Below are 15,623 nucleotides of genomic sequence, written 5' to 3' on the forward strand. Positions count from 1 at the left end.
TTCTAAGCCTTGTCTCTTTATAGGTAATGTTTCCTTTTCTCTGGATACTTTTAAGATTTTTGTCTTTGGTTTGCTACTGTCTGAATATAATATGTCTTAAAGAGTGGGGTTTTGGTATTTATTACACTTGGTGTTCTCTGAGCTTCCTGGCTCTGTGACTTAACTGTTTGTCAGTCATTCTAGAAAAATTTTGGCTATTACTTATTCATATATTCTGCCTTTTCTTTCTTCTTCTCTGAGATTCTAATTATGAATGTATCAGGCCATTTGATATTGTCTCACATCTCTTGGATAGTCAGTCCTGTTTTTTCCTTTTATGTATTCTTCTTTTCTTTTTACATTTCAGTTTGGGTGATTTTTATTGACCTATCTTCAAATTTACTGATTCCTTGCTTACTTGTGTTGAGTCTACTGATGAGCTCATCTAAACATTGTTCATTTCCATAACTGTGTTTTTTTATTTTGATCATATGGGTCTTCCTTTGCACTGCTCTCCAGGGAGAATCTGTCTCTTGTATCTGTCCTAGTCATATTGTACTATTATTTAAAAAATCAAATCATTTTAGCCTGAGGTGGTGGGTAAGGAAGGAGGGTATTCTATGATGTTCAGATTAAGTAATAGCTGTAAGTAGGAACTGTAAACTTAGGTTTTGGGGTATGGACATCATAAGTGTTTCTATCTCTCCTAAAAATGTAATTATTAGACCTAGCATTTCTTCCTGCTCCTCCTCCAAGTGTAGAGCATTCTTTTTGCCTACAGTTTTTGGTGCCCTTTTCCCCTCAATTTAAGTGTTTTTTGTTCCGTAGAAGAAATAGAAAAGATGGGTTTCAGCAGTGGCTGTTGTTCCCCTCTCACACCCAGCACAGTGAAGGAATCTTTCTCAGGATTCTCCCCACTCTTCCTTGTGAAAGCCTGGTTGGATTCCTGGAGGAAAATCCTGTAAGAATGTGAAATTTCCTGTCCAAAAAGTCATTGCTAAGACAGATATCAAGAAACTTACTGCTTATGTTTTATTCTAGTAGTTTCATGGTTTTAGGTGTTACATTCAAGTCTTTAATCCATTTTGAGTTAATTTTTGTGTATGGTATAAGAGTGGTCCATATTATTCTGTTGCATGCAGTTGTCCAGATTTCCCAGCACTATTTATTGAAGAGTCTGTCCTTTCCTCATTGTGTATTTTTGGCTCCTTTGTTACAAATTTGTTGGCCATACATGCGTGGGTGTATTTCTGGGCTCTCTATTCTGTTCCATTGATCTATGTGTCTGTTTTTATGTCAATACCACATTGTTTTGATTATTATAGTTTTGTAATATAGTTTGGAATCAGGGAGCATGATGCCTCCAGCTTTGTTCTTCTTTCTCAAGATTGTTTTGGCTATTTGGGTTTTTTGATGGTTCTACACAAATTTTAGGATTTTTGTTGTATTTCTATGAAAAGTGCCATTGGATTTTGATAGCTAGTTATTTATAGATTACTTTGGGTTGTCTGGACATTTTAACGGTATCAAGTTTTCTAATTCATGAACATGGAATATTTTCCATTTATTTGTATCTTCTATTTTTTCATCAATGTCTTACAGTTTTCAGTGTAAAATCTCTCACACCCTTGGTTAAATTTATTTGTAGGTATTTTATTCTTTTTGATGGAATTGTAAATAAGATTCTTTTAAAATTTCTCATTATAATAGTTTGTTATTAGTGCATAGAAATGAAGCATATTTTTCCATATTGATTTTTTATCCTGCAACTTTACTGAATTCATTTATTCTAACAGTTTTTTGGAGGAGTCTTCAGGGTTTCCTGTATACAATATTATGTCATCTGCAAATAGTGACAGTTTTATTTCTTTCTTGATCTGGATGACTTTATTTCTTTTTCTTACCTTATTGTTATGGCTAGGACTTCTAATACTACGTTGAATAAAAGTGGCAAGACTGGGCATCTTTGCCTTGTTCCCAATCTTAAAGAAAAGCTTTTAGCTGTTCACTTCTGAGGATAATGTTAACTGTAGATTGTCATATATGGCCTTTATTATGGTGAGGTAAATTTTCTCTATACATACTTTGCTGAGAGTTTCTTTTTTTAATCATATATGGATGTTGAATTTGTCAAATGCTTTTTCTGCCTCTATTGAGATGATCATATGATTTTTATCCATTCTAATGTGGTATATTACATTGATTGACTTACAGGTATTGAACCATCCTTGCATCCCAGGAATAAATTTCACTTGATCATGGTTTATGTTCTTTTTAATGTATTGTTGAATTTGGTTTGCTAATATTTTGTTGAGACTTAAAAAAATTATTTTTATTAAATTTATTCATTTATTTTGAGAGAGAGAGAGAGCACAAGTAGGGAAGGGGCAGAGAGATGGAGAGACAAAATCCCAAGCAGGCTCTGCACCATCAGCACAGAGCCTGATGCGGGGCTCAAACTCACGAACCGTGAGATCATGACCTGGGCCGAGATCAACAGATGCTCAACTGACTATGCCCCCCAGGAACCCCTATTTTCCTGAGACTTTTGCATCTATGTTCATTAGGGATATTGGCCCATTAATTTTCTTTTCTTGGGGTGTCTTTCTCTGGTTTTGTTATCAAGGTAATGCTAGCCTTATAAAATGAGTCTGGAAGTGTTCCCTCCTATTTTTTGGAAGATTTTGATATTGATTGATATTGATTCATCTGTAGGTGTTTGGTAGAATTCATTAGTAAAGCTATGTGGTCCTGGGCTTTTGTTGTCAGATGGTTTTTGATTACTAATTCTCTTTACTAGTAATCAGAGTGTTCAGATTTTCTATTTCCTCATGCTTCATTCTTGATAGATTGTATATTTCTAGGAATTTATCCATTTCTTCTAGGTGTTCCAACATCTTGGTGTATAATTGTTCATAGTGGTGTCTTGTGATACTTTGTATTTCTGTGGTGTCAGTTGTAACATCTCCTCTTTCATTTCTGACATTATCTGAGTCCTTTCTTTTTTTCTTAGTGAGTCTAGATAAAGGTTTGTCAATTTTGTCTGTCTTCTCAAAACCAGTTTTTGGTTTCATTGATCTTTTCTATTGTGTTTTCAATCTCTATTTCACTTATTTCCACTCTGACCTTTGCTATTTCCTTCCTTCTTTTAATTTTGGGCTTTATTTATTCAACTGTTTTGAGTTTCTTGAGGTATAAAGTTAGGTTGTTTGAGATTTTACTTGTTTCTTGATGTAGACATTTATTGCTATGAACTTTCCTCTTAGAACTGCTTTTGCCACATCACATACATTTTGGCATACTGTATTTCCATTTTTGTTTGTCTCAAGTTATTTTTTTGTCTTTTGATTTCATCTTTGACCCATTGGTTTTTCATAATTGAAATATACTTATTAAAATGAAATCATTTATAGTTCTAGAACTCAATGTAATTTAGTTGCTAATTTAACAGTGAATATCATGTTTCATTTATTACATCAACATCTACATGTGTGGTATGCATTATAAGATTAATATGGATTATTTGATATCTCAAAAAGTTTTCCAGGAGCTAAATACAAATGCTGGGAGTACTGCAATAAGTTCTGAGTGCCCACAGAACCACAAACTGGAACATGAAAAAAAAGCAAGAAAATGGAGGCTTGACACTATTGGCAAATAACTATTAAGCAAAAATCTATTGAATATGTAGTAACAGAGGGGTAGAAAAATTAATTTTTTAAATTTATTTTGCTGCTCAAATCTTTACATACTCTGGTTGTGTGTGTGTCTCAACTTTCCGACCTTCATTGTATTCTGACAACTGCCATTTGTTTTGAGGACACAGAGCAAAAAATATGGAGAAGCATTCCCCTGAGGCCATGAGTAATATTAGGAGGGCAGATGTTTTAAGGTCACAGTTACCATTATGGTAGTGCTGAGTGCCAGATTCTGAGTGACAAAGGCATCCTTCCATTCTTGCAAATGTGTGCATGTGTGTTTCTGACATATAAGATATGGGGACCAGAAGATTGGCTCCTCTTGCCAAGGTGTAATTATAGTACTGGTTCTATCCTTTTTATTAAGTGCCAGTTAAATATCTTCTAATAGAACCCATTGCATTCACTTAGGTCACATATGTACCTTGGAAAATGGTTTAGATACCTCTTGATGGCTTCCTGTATTAGTTTTCTAATGCCAGGTAACAAATTACTACAAATTTAGTAACTTAAAAAATTATACATCTATTATCTTGGTTTCTGTGGGTCAGAATTTTGGGTATGACTTACATTCCTTTGCTCATAGTCTCACAAGGCTACAATCAAGGTATTATCTGGGATGTATTTTAATCCAAATGCTTGGTTGGTAAAGAATCTGCTTCCAAGATCATTTGGTTTATTTATAGAATGTATTTCCTTATGGCTACAAGGCTACATGGCTAGATGGCTACATGGCTGAAGCCCATTCTCAGGCTACCCAACATTCTATGGGCCAATTTAGTAACTTTTAATATTGACTTCTTCAACATAGTTTTTTACTGCATCAAGTCAACAAAAAGAATCTCTTTCCTCAGGGAAGATACAGTTCGGGCTTCGTGCTGACAGTGTGGAGCCTACTTGGGATTTTCTGTCTCCTTCTCTCCCTCCACTGTTCCCTCTCTGTCTCTCTCTCTCTCAAAATAAATAAATAAACATTAAAAGGAAAAAAAAGTAGAGACAAGATTCCAGTTCAGGTAGTATGCTTTCTTTTTTTTTTTTTTTTTTCTTTTTTTTTTTTTTTTTTTTTTTCTTTTTTTTTTTTTTTAATTTTTTTTTTCAACATTTATTTATTTTTGGGACAGAGAGAGACAGAGCATGAACGGGGGAGGGGCAGAGAGAGAGGGAGACACAGAATCGGAAACAGGCTCCAGGCTCTGAGCCATCAGCCCAGAGCCTGACGCGGGGCTCGAACTCACGGACCGCGAGATCGTGACCTGGCTGAAGTCAGACGCCTAACTGACTGCACCACCCAGGTGCCCCTGGGTAGTATGCTTTCAAAGGCCATTTTTCGTAATTGTTACATTACGCTGTCTCATTTTATATACTTCAAAACTTCAGTTTCCCTTTTTATCTATTCTTTTTTCAAGTTTATGCTGTTTTTCAAAAGTTCTATTTTCTCTATTCAATTGGTGCTCAATTGCTACCACTGAAATTCATTTATTTATGTTTATTATTTTAGGTTTTTTTGTTTTTTGGAATTTTTTTCTCTGAGAAATTCTGTGATTTTGCTTTACTCCTGCATTTTTTTTTTCTAGAAGAATATTCAGTCTGTTTGTATAAAGCCAAATGGTTGACAAAATATGGAAATCCTTTAGTACTGATTGGTAAGTAGCTGTCCTACCTCTGAATACTCCTCCTACCATCCAGTCTGCTTCAGTCCCCAGTTAAATAAGCCCTGGACCTCTTCACAATCTGACAACTAAATGATTAACATCTGACACAGTAGAAGGTTTTCATGTCTGCTTCCACTCTGGCCAGTGCCTAGTGCCATAAGGAATGAGAAATATTTTGCATTTCTGTTTTACTTAACTTGAATTCTTTTTCTTTTGTATTATTCTGACAGCTACTTTAAGCTCTTCATTATTAATCAGGTCACACTTTTTACAGGAAACAGGCAAGAAATTTTCCTATATTCTATGAGGAAGATTTAGGTTCTCTTGTTCTGTATTTCTTTTATATTTAGTGTGTAATTTCATGATAGTAATTATTTCGTAATGTTTATCTGTATATACGTTTCTTTCTCCATTAGAGGCAGTGTCATTTCCTCTGGGCATCCTTAGTGGCTAGAATAGTGTGTGAGTACATAATTAATACTGTATTTGTTGAATGAAACAATGAATGATTGGTTAGATCAACCAGCAGGTGGAATGTCTGAAGAGACTACATAATGTGTGGTTGAATATATTTGGGGAAATTCAAATACAATAAAACCATCTAGTTGGAGCCTTAGGGAGGCAAGTCTAGAATATGAGCATATCTATTAAAATCAATCAATTATTGAGTCCATGGTGAATTATTTTCCCCTTTGCCATTAGTCTAGACAATTGCGAGTGAATTATTATAAACATGATTCTTTTTTATTTGTTTATAGGAAACATACAAAAAGAAACCTGATGGGCTTTATTATTCCAATCCCATTTTTCTTATTATAGAGTGCAACTTTTAATGTCTATATTAATATTTATAATTACTTGAGTATTTTATAACTGAGCATCTATGTACTAAATAAATTATAATACATAATTTATTATAATTGAGCCTCTATTCGTAACTTTTTGAACAATCGTGTACTATGCTCTGTGTTACATACTTTACAAAGCTAAGCAATAAAGCCACACAAATCTAAATGTGCTATTTCCTGACTTAGAACCTTTTAAATGATCCCTCATTACTTTATAACAAAGATCAGCTTTTAGGCAGAAAATCTACTAAATCAGTTCTCATGTTACAATTTGCCTTTTCGAGGAAGGCATTACTGATTTTCCAAGTCTGGATTAAGTGATTCTCCTAAAAGCCACCCAGTATTTCAACTGAGTTGAAAGACCCAAATTATAAAAATAAGTATTAACCACCCTCCACTAATTTCTTATTACTTACAAAAATTTCCTGTTTACTCTTCTGTTTCCTCTAGTATAGATTTCTTGAGGCCGGGCTAGACCACAGTGATTACTAAATAAAAAATGAGTAGATTAATTTAAGCAAAAAATTACATTCAAAACAAGTTAACAAAACCTTATGATCTATTTGTCAGGCTCTTCTTGTTTGGCAAAACACCTTTACATTGATTTATCCTGTCATTGACCTCTCTTAACCGACTTGAATCACAGGCATTATCACTATTTTAGAGATGAGAAAACCGTGTTAACACACGTGTTCCAAGAAACAGGCCAGAAGGCAGGAGTACTTGGACGTGAGCCCAGACAAACAACAAAAGGAGTTGCACCTTTTTCACTACATCCTATGGCCTTCATTAACGATTGGTTCCCAATATAAAACTGAATATAAGGGATACAACTTCTGGTGAAAGGGTATGATTGGAAGTGCTTGCTCTGGCACAAAACTGAAAGAAAAGATGTGTTTTTGCCATTTTCTCATTACTTACAGTTTAAAGTATACTTTGTGAATTTTTAATATAAATGATGAACAAATATACTTAAGGCTTTTTTGAAAATATTTCTCTCAGCTCTTTAACTCTCACCAACCTATTTCCTTCCTTCTTTGCTGAGGCTCATAGAGGGCGCTCACAAAGTGCTACTCACTGGTAAAGCGAAGCTCCACTCAAAACACACTTCACACTGCAACTAAAAGGCGCAGCGCCACCACCTCAGACTTCCTTCTCCTTTCCAAGGCAGGAGGCGTGGCCAATTTCCCTCATTCAAATAAAAAACCAGGAGATTTGCATGGAGAACGGCTGAGCCGTGAGCCTATTGGCTGTTAGCACCGTGGGCGTGGCCAATAGTACGACCACAGAGCCCCGCCTACATTAATTTGCATAACGGCCCCGGCGCGTGCAAGGCAGAAGCGGGTTTGTTTTTGAATCTGCGGAGGTGGCGGCGGCGGCAGCGGCGGCGCGGCGACTGAAGCGCGCGATACTGAAGCGGCCGCGTTGAGGACGGTTGCGCGGAACGGCTCTGTAGGAAGGAACTTGGTTCCCCCTCCCTCATCTCCCGCCCCGAAAGGTATATGTGACTCCTAGGGGCTGTTATAACCACATTTTCTTAAATTACTATTGTATTTATGAAGAGTCAAGACCGCATTATGGCGGCTGCGGGAGTTGTGTGTGCGCCTGCGCGGTTGCGGAGCTGCGGGCGGGCGCTGCATGGGAGCACGTGATCTTGCGGGGTCGGGCTCTAGCTGCAGTTGTGCAGCTGGCGGGGCGGTGGCTGCGCAAGCGCAATATTCATTTTCAAGATCTAATGTTCTTGTTGGACGCCATTTGGGTTCTAGATTTAATTTTCCTCATTCTTGAGGAGTTTCATTTTCTTGTCCTCAAACTGCCACATTTTTCAAGGAAAACGTTTCTCTTGTGTTGCATTCCTATACCGACCCTCTAAACTCTTTTATATTTCTCCGATTTTCTGAGAAGCTGTGAACTTAATTTTCTGTAAAAATGATTGTCACTTGTGGTTCTTGATTATAATTTCACTTTTAGGGTATTGCTGGGTTCAAGTTTATATTTGGGGAGATAAAGATCAGCACCTAGTGGTGGTCTCAGGGGCAGTACATTTAATTGAACTGAATATTTGCAAATACATTTTAACCCTATTTTTACCAGTTTTGTTAAGAGGGAATGTGTACAAACGAGAATTTGAGTTTTGGAGATATGAGGGGGAAGGGGCATTGGAAGAATCTATATACTATTGTTTAAAAAGAAATCTCAATCTCCTTGGTTATTTATTTTTTTAATATTTGATTGTAAGTTAATGAAGTTTTAATTTTACCAGTTTGTGTGCTTCTGATCATACTTGCATTTGGGTTTTAGATTTTTAAAGTCTGTGATCACTTGTCCATCACTGCTTCAGTTTGATCATTTTTGTGACTCTGACTTTTAGGTCATTTGTTTAGCCTTTGGTTTGTTATGATATGTGAAATAAAACTTGCTTGGTAAATTTTTCTCATAAAGAATTCTGCAAAGAACTCCTCACTAAACTGAGGCCTTTATGAGGAAATAAAGTCAACCATTAATGAAAAAATCAGTTGATTCTTTAAAGAAACTGCCCTGTATATGTGTATGAAATACAGTTGTGTTTGATTTCTTAAAATTGTGTGTTCCTAATTTTCGTTTCTTAAAGAAGGTAGTTAGAGGTGTGCTACTGGTTATTTTAGTTTACAATGGTTGTGTCACTATATTTAAATCTTATATAACACCGCTGGGAGAAGTGTTATACAATCTGATATAATTCTACCATTGTGCAAATTTTTTCTTACTAGACTAAAAATTTGTAACTGTTTTTCATAGATTTCACCTGTGGTTTGTGTGTACAATAATTGGTTTCTTGGTTGGTTATATAAGACTAAGTTTAATCAGTCATCTGTCAAATGAAGAAGTGCCTATTGCTTTATAATGGTTGGTTAGGGACGGTTTTATTGCCCAAAGCAAACACCGTTAGCATTAAGTAGATGTAATTGAAAGGAATAGTTTTGGTTGGTGGATTTTTTAAAAATGACGTCACGTATGAGATAGAATGAAGTGATAGGGAAGGTAACTCTCTTTTCTCAACAGAAAATTAGCTGTTCATATAAACCTGGCCCTCTGGTCTCTTCTACACAGAAATATATTTAGAGGGCAGTTGTGTAATATCCTGCCTTTTTATACTTCTGGGTGATTGCCCCAGCACACCCCTCCTCCACTTCCTAATACATAATTTCAGGTGTTTAGAGTGGAAAGTATCTTGTATTTTCTGTATCTGTGTGTATGTATGTGTTTTAGGTTAAGAAAAGAACTTTGATTTTAGGGCAGTGGTACATTTTGCACTTCCAGAAAAGTAAAATATTTTGGTTTGTGTATTAAAGTTTGTTTTCATTTGAATACAAAAGATTGCCTCTTAGGTTAATGCTGAAGATTGTAAGAGGTCTTGAAAATACTGAGGAACATAGTGTACAATGTAAATATTTATTAGTAGGACAATTTTGCTATTTGTTAGAAAGAGAAGTATACTTCTATAAACTTAAAACAAAGACCAGTGAATTGTCTGAATGTCTGTTATTTTGTTTGTTATTCTTTGAATAAAAAGCATGTTTTGAAATTTTAGTTTGATTTAGAAATTTTAGTTATGTTGCCACAAAATTTTGACATATGCAGAATATATAATATTGAGACTAATGAATATTAAATTATTGGGGTCATTTTTAGTTTTGTAGATTTTAAACATCACAAAATTTAGTTTAGAGAAAAAGACTTAATGATTAAGTCATAAACCATTAAAATTGTCTTTTTTCTTTAAATTATGATTTGAATATTTGATACATATATTTAAATACTTTTTTACTTATTCATTGCAGCACCTTTGGAAAGTGTTGAAAATTAGCAACATTTAGAAATAAACAGCATAAATGTTCTGGTGATTTTGTTATTTTTTCATGGTTTATCAATTGGTCAATAAATATTGTTCAATAAATATTGATCAGTTTTTCATTTGGACCATAATTTCATTCTTGTTCTTTTAATTTTGTATTATGTTGTAGATATTTATCTCATTTCATTATTCTTTTAAAATACTTAATGTTCTTTCAATGTATAACATTCTTTTAAAAATTTCTTTTAATGGGTATATAATATTTTATTGAGAAAATACCCCAAATCATGAAATATTCTTCAAATGTCTTTAAGTGGCTACAATATTGTTATATCTAATAAGAATGTACTGTGACTTACTAAGCATTTCTTTTATTGACCATTTGTTTGTTGCCCATTTCTCTGTTATAAATAATGCTACACTGAACATCCTTACACATGAGTTATGAACTGCATCTCTTTGAGATGATTTCTTTGAAATTATTACTTCAAATATTGTTTCAAAGGGCTTTTAAGGTAATTACAAAATTAATAAAAATTTATTTTTTTGAAAAGCATTTCCCATACCACCATCAGTTTGGTGGCTGAAAAACAGTACCATAGAGATATAGATATAGATATAGAAATCGATATCGATATAGATATAGATGTATAGGTATAGATATCTGGTGAAGTTGAATTTTTTAATGTTTATGTATACAATGTTCTCATTTTTGTGAATTAGCTGTTTGAGGTTTTTTAATCTTTTCTATGGTGGATGTTAATGTTTTTCCTATTGATAACAGCTATTTATGGATATAAGCCTTTTGCTTTTCATACTTTTGGCAGGTTTTTTTTAGTTTATTACTTTTAAAATTGCTTATTTTATATATTCAGAAGTTTTCCTTTTTTTTTTTTTTTTTTTTGGTAGTCTAATGCACTGCTTTTTCTCATTTGTGATTTCTTCCAGGACTTCTTTGCCTAGAAAATAACCTGTTGTGAAATGAACTTAAATGTTCACTTATTTTATTTATTTTTTCTATGTATTTTAATGATTAAAAAAATAAGTGTTTTAATCTGTATGGAGTTTATTAGTTTCCAGTTTTTCCAAATACCTAGTTTCTTAGATTCTTACGTTGGTGATCTTTTTTCTTACTGCTTTGAGTTGCTAATTTTGATCTTAAGTTACCAGGTTTGAGCTATAGTTCTGCTTCATTTACTGGGGATGTTTAACTTGGTCCATTGGCCTCAGGAGTTTCTACAGATAGTAAGAAGATTCCTTGGTAGATCCTTTGATGGATTCCTTGATGTACACAACATTATGTGATTATGCCTATGTGCATTTTTCTGGGGAAAGAGTTATAGTTTTCATCAGCTTTTCACAGGAATATATAATACAAAATCTAAAGCTAGGTTAACAACCACTGTACCTGGGTCTTATCCATGTAGCAGTAGTGCACTGTTTTATTTGTTGTAGTGATAGTTTAGTTTAGCATTGCATTAAACTTAAATTGGGGTAAGTTTACATCTTTATACTGTGTTTGTTTTTTTTTCTCATAAATGGGATATATTTCCCGCAGATTCCACAAAATGTACTTTTTAAGAGAAACATTGGGAAAATTTGTGATACCTGTTATTTTTCATTAAGGTGTTATTAAACTTGTTCCCTAATGCTGATATGATGTTAATAGGGATAAGTTGTTAGAGGATATAGGACTACGTTTCTATTTTTAATCTGTCTTAGGACATGGTGATATGAAAATAGTGCAAGTATGAAGTTAGAAGTGGGAAAATAGGTTGTCCAGTTAAAGTATTGTTCAACATTTGAAACCAAAATTTTTCATTTACATAGACTTTTTTAATGGAAGAATGTTGGAAAGTTATCTAATTTTTCTGGCCAGGATGGTGCCTGATGCTATAATAAAGTTAAAAACTTTTATTTTTAGTCCCTTGATAATAGTAAATTATTCTCTAATAAGGATGTTTCTCTAATTATTGGTATAAGTTCATTGTACATTAAATCTATTATTTGTGTTCATTGGCTTCATGAAAATAAATCTAGGAAGTAGGTAGAAATCATGTGTTATTGGCTTTTATTAAACTTTTTAAATGAAAAATTCTCATCTTTGGGTCTTTTTCAAGCAAAACCGCTTACAGAGATTTGCATATTTTACTTTTTTTATGTGACTTTTGCTCTTACTTGAAAACTTTTTCTAGTTCTGACAAATTATGATACTTAAGTTTTCAGACTATGATAGGTGAGAAATAGCAAAGTAGGGACAGGAGAAGTGGCTACCAGAGAAATGTATATGGATAAGAGGAAGGAGTGATGGCTAGCATCTTGACAATTAAGATATGTTTCAAGTGTTAGAAGCAAGAATTTAAAGACTTAGTTTTGAGGTTATTTAATTTGGGAATTAGTGTTTTTAGAGCTGAATCCGTATTTATATTAATTATAATTGATGATCTTAAATGATTCTGAATCAGAATATTTAGTTTTGTTTAACTTGCTCAAGATTTAGTTTAGAAAGCCTTCTATTATGATTTTTAAGTTTTGAGGTATATGGAAAATTCGTGCACGGGCAAATCTACTTTTTCAAAGAAGTCACATGTGGGGCATATTACAGATAAAATTTAGGTGATGTTTTAACAAAATTTAAATGGTAGAATACAAAAAATCATTAAGTAGTTCTGGGAAGCCATAGTCCCTATAAGTTCCCCAGAGTATCTAGAAATTACGCATCCATTAGTGAAGCCTCTCTTTAGAAATTCTTAATCCATTTGACCTTGTTATGTTCTTTACGTAACTCAAGACTTTAAAAATGATTTTGCAGTGTTCTTTCTGAGATTGTCATGAAATCTACAGAGTAGATCAGTGGTTTATCCTGTCATTTTAGTTTGTTTAAGATAGAAAAGTGAATTCCAAAAAATCAAACTTTGTGCTTCAAGTTACATGGTGGAAACCCATTTTGTACTGGAGGAAGAGAATATGAGTGCTGGCCAGCATTGTCATTTTTTAAATGCCTGCAAAATGAGAAGACCAGGGCACTAGTGCTTATTTGTACAATGTGAATGTCTTCAGTTGTGAATTTTGATCATTTGCATTTTTGAGTCTTTAAGAGAATGATTCTGGCATCTGCTTGGCCACTTTCCAAAAAATGTGATAGGCCTAAGGGTACAGTTGATAGCACCTTCCTGAGAGACTTTATAATTGGATCTACATAAACATAAAAGTCTGGGAAATGTAGATGACCTATTAACTTGACTGTGAGAAATATTCTTTTATTCATATCTGCAGTTTTTCTTTGCTCAGAATATTATAACAATATTTTGAGTTATTTTGTATCTAATAACTATGAATAACTAGCATATACCCTTTAATTTAGGAGAGAAGGCCCCTTTGATGTGAGATAGTAATGTCATAATGTCTTACTGTACAGTTCTTTTCCACTTTCTTTGTTGTTTGTACATACTACTTTGGGGAATTATTGTCTTGGTGGGTATCTGGGAATTATGTTCCAGCACTCTGTGGCACTTTTACATTCTAATGAGAAATTTGACTCTGATTCTCAGAACTGCCATAGCTATTAAAAGATTTCTCCTTGAGTCAGTAATTCTCAAAGATAATGCCTTCCAGTTGGTAGAAAGGTAAACCTAGAAGGTGAGAATAGAATCTGCCATTTTAAGAACCAGGAGGACAAGAGTTTGGTGAAACAATGAATGACATGACTGCTTCAGCATATTCTCAACTAAGGCTTTGGAGTTGAGGAATGTTTCTGACTTCTTACCCTTATTAGATAAATGTCTTAAAAGGAAGAAGTGGTGAAAAATATGGAAGAGAAAAGAGACTATCTTTGAAAATTTCTTTTATTTCTTTTTAGATGGTGTCAGGAGTAATTGGATTACAGTAAAGGCTAATCTGCTCTGTGAGACTATTATGATGGTTTAAGGATGATAAGTGTTTTTCTCCTCTAACAAAGAAGACTGTTTAGAGTTTGTAGGTGGCTTTGACTTAACATATGGTTTCCAGATTGAACATGACTATTCCACAGTTTCACCAACCAGGGGCAAGGGAGAAAGGGCAGTGGGAGTATACACCTCATTCTTTTGAGAGCATGATCTGGAAGTGGTACATATCACTTTGACTCAAGTTTTATGGGTGTGGATTTAGTCATTGGAACATACTTAGCTGGGAAAGGAAGGCTAGGAAATGTAGTATCTAGCTGGACAATCATGTGCTCATCTAAAATTAAGGAATTTGATAAAGGGATAAATGAGTATAATAGAACAACCAGCCCTTTCTGCTACAAAAAGAAGCTGGAGAAGTAGTATCAAAGTAATTCATAATTTGATATTAAAAACTGTTTTTCTGTTTCAAGAGTTATAGTTATAACTCTATCTTCTTTTCAAGTGGAATTTTGAGAACATTTGTTTGTGATTTGTGTCTGAGATTCTAGTTATGTGTGTGTGTGTGTGTTTGTGTGTGTGTATACCACCAAATAATGGTGCAATTCTTTCCCTTTCTGCTTGCCCTTGCAAATGTATTAAATTATATTTAGCTTTATAAGATTTGGAATTTTAATTTAATTTTAAAATCTCAGTGTAATATTTTTTTAACTTTGCTAGTTGCTTATTTTGAAAGATGAAGGACTGCAGGTAAGGACTGTAATGACAGTCGTGAATCGCAATTATTTGAACTGCTTGCTTTAGTCTAAAGTTGAATTTATGTTTTTTAATTATTTTATTTTTAAGTAATTTCTACACCCAGCAGGGGGCTCAAACTCACTACCCTAAGATCAAGAGTTGCTTGCTCCACTGACTGAGCCAGGAAGGTGCCCCGAGTTTATGTTTTTATATTCTTTTCCAGATCCTGTTGTTTTGTAACTGTATGTGTGAAATATACATTTTGAAGATGGAAAATATAATTTTTGAGGACCTTGTAATGCATACAAGTAAAAAGATTGTGGTTGTAAATTCTTTGCATATAGGTAAAGCTTACTTGTATAATAAGTAGATAATTAAAAGCAGCTTTCTATAGACTATAAGTAAGACACAGTAGATATTTGTTTATGGCACACACAGTGAAACTGTTGTGGGGGGAGATCAAGGAAATCTTAGAGGGTTGTATTTTAAGGGGTGAATTAGAAGGATATTCTTAGTAAAGGGAATAAATAAGGTGTTCAGAGTATCTATCAGAAACGAGAGGGGCACCTGGGTGGCTCAGTCGGTTAAGCGTCCGACTTCAGCCCAGGTCATGATCTCACAGTTCATGGGTTCAAGCCCCACATCAGGCTCTGTGCTGATGACTCAGAGCCTGGAGCCTGCTTCAGATTCTGTGTCTCCCTCTCTCTCTGCCCCTTCCCCGCTCACACTCTGTCTGTCTCTCTTTCAAAAATAAACATTAAAAAAAAAAAAAAAAAAAGGAATGAGAAAGAAGGTAGTGTGTGAGGAGAACTCTAAATACCACCTTCATATATAGATCCTTGAGTTTTGTAAGTAAGAGTCATTGCTGCCATAGTGCCTACATAATGTAACTAATAAAGGATATTGTTATTCTCAGTTAGAAGTTCTCTCATTTCTTTTTTTACTCTGTTTTACTTCCTATCTTGCTTGAAGACATTTATTCCTTTCTA

At 34.1% G+C, this 15,623-nt stretch overlaps 1 protein-coding gene across 1 annotated transcript in view; it reads left to right on the forward strand.

The window, feature by feature from the left end:
- Positions 1–7,527: 7,527 nt before the first annotated feature.
- LOC122472658 (activating transcription factor 7 interacting protein) overlaps positions 7,528–15,623 on the forward strand; it is a 122,333-nt gene continuing 114,237 nt past the window's right edge. The window contains exon 1 of the mRNA XM_043562424.1: positions 7,528–7,675. The gene's annotated coding sequence lies outside the window, so the exon portion shown is untranslated. The remainder of the gene's footprint in view (positions 7,676–15,623) is intronic.

Source organism: Prionailurus bengalensis, chromosome B4 (assembly GCF_016509475.1).
Source record: "Prionailurus bengalensis isolate Pbe53 chromosome B4, Fcat_Pben_1.1_paternal_pri, whole genome shotgun sequence".
NCBI classification, from domain to species: domain Eukaryota; kingdom Metazoa; phylum Chordata; class Mammalia; order Carnivora; family Felidae; genus Prionailurus; species Prionailurus bengalensis.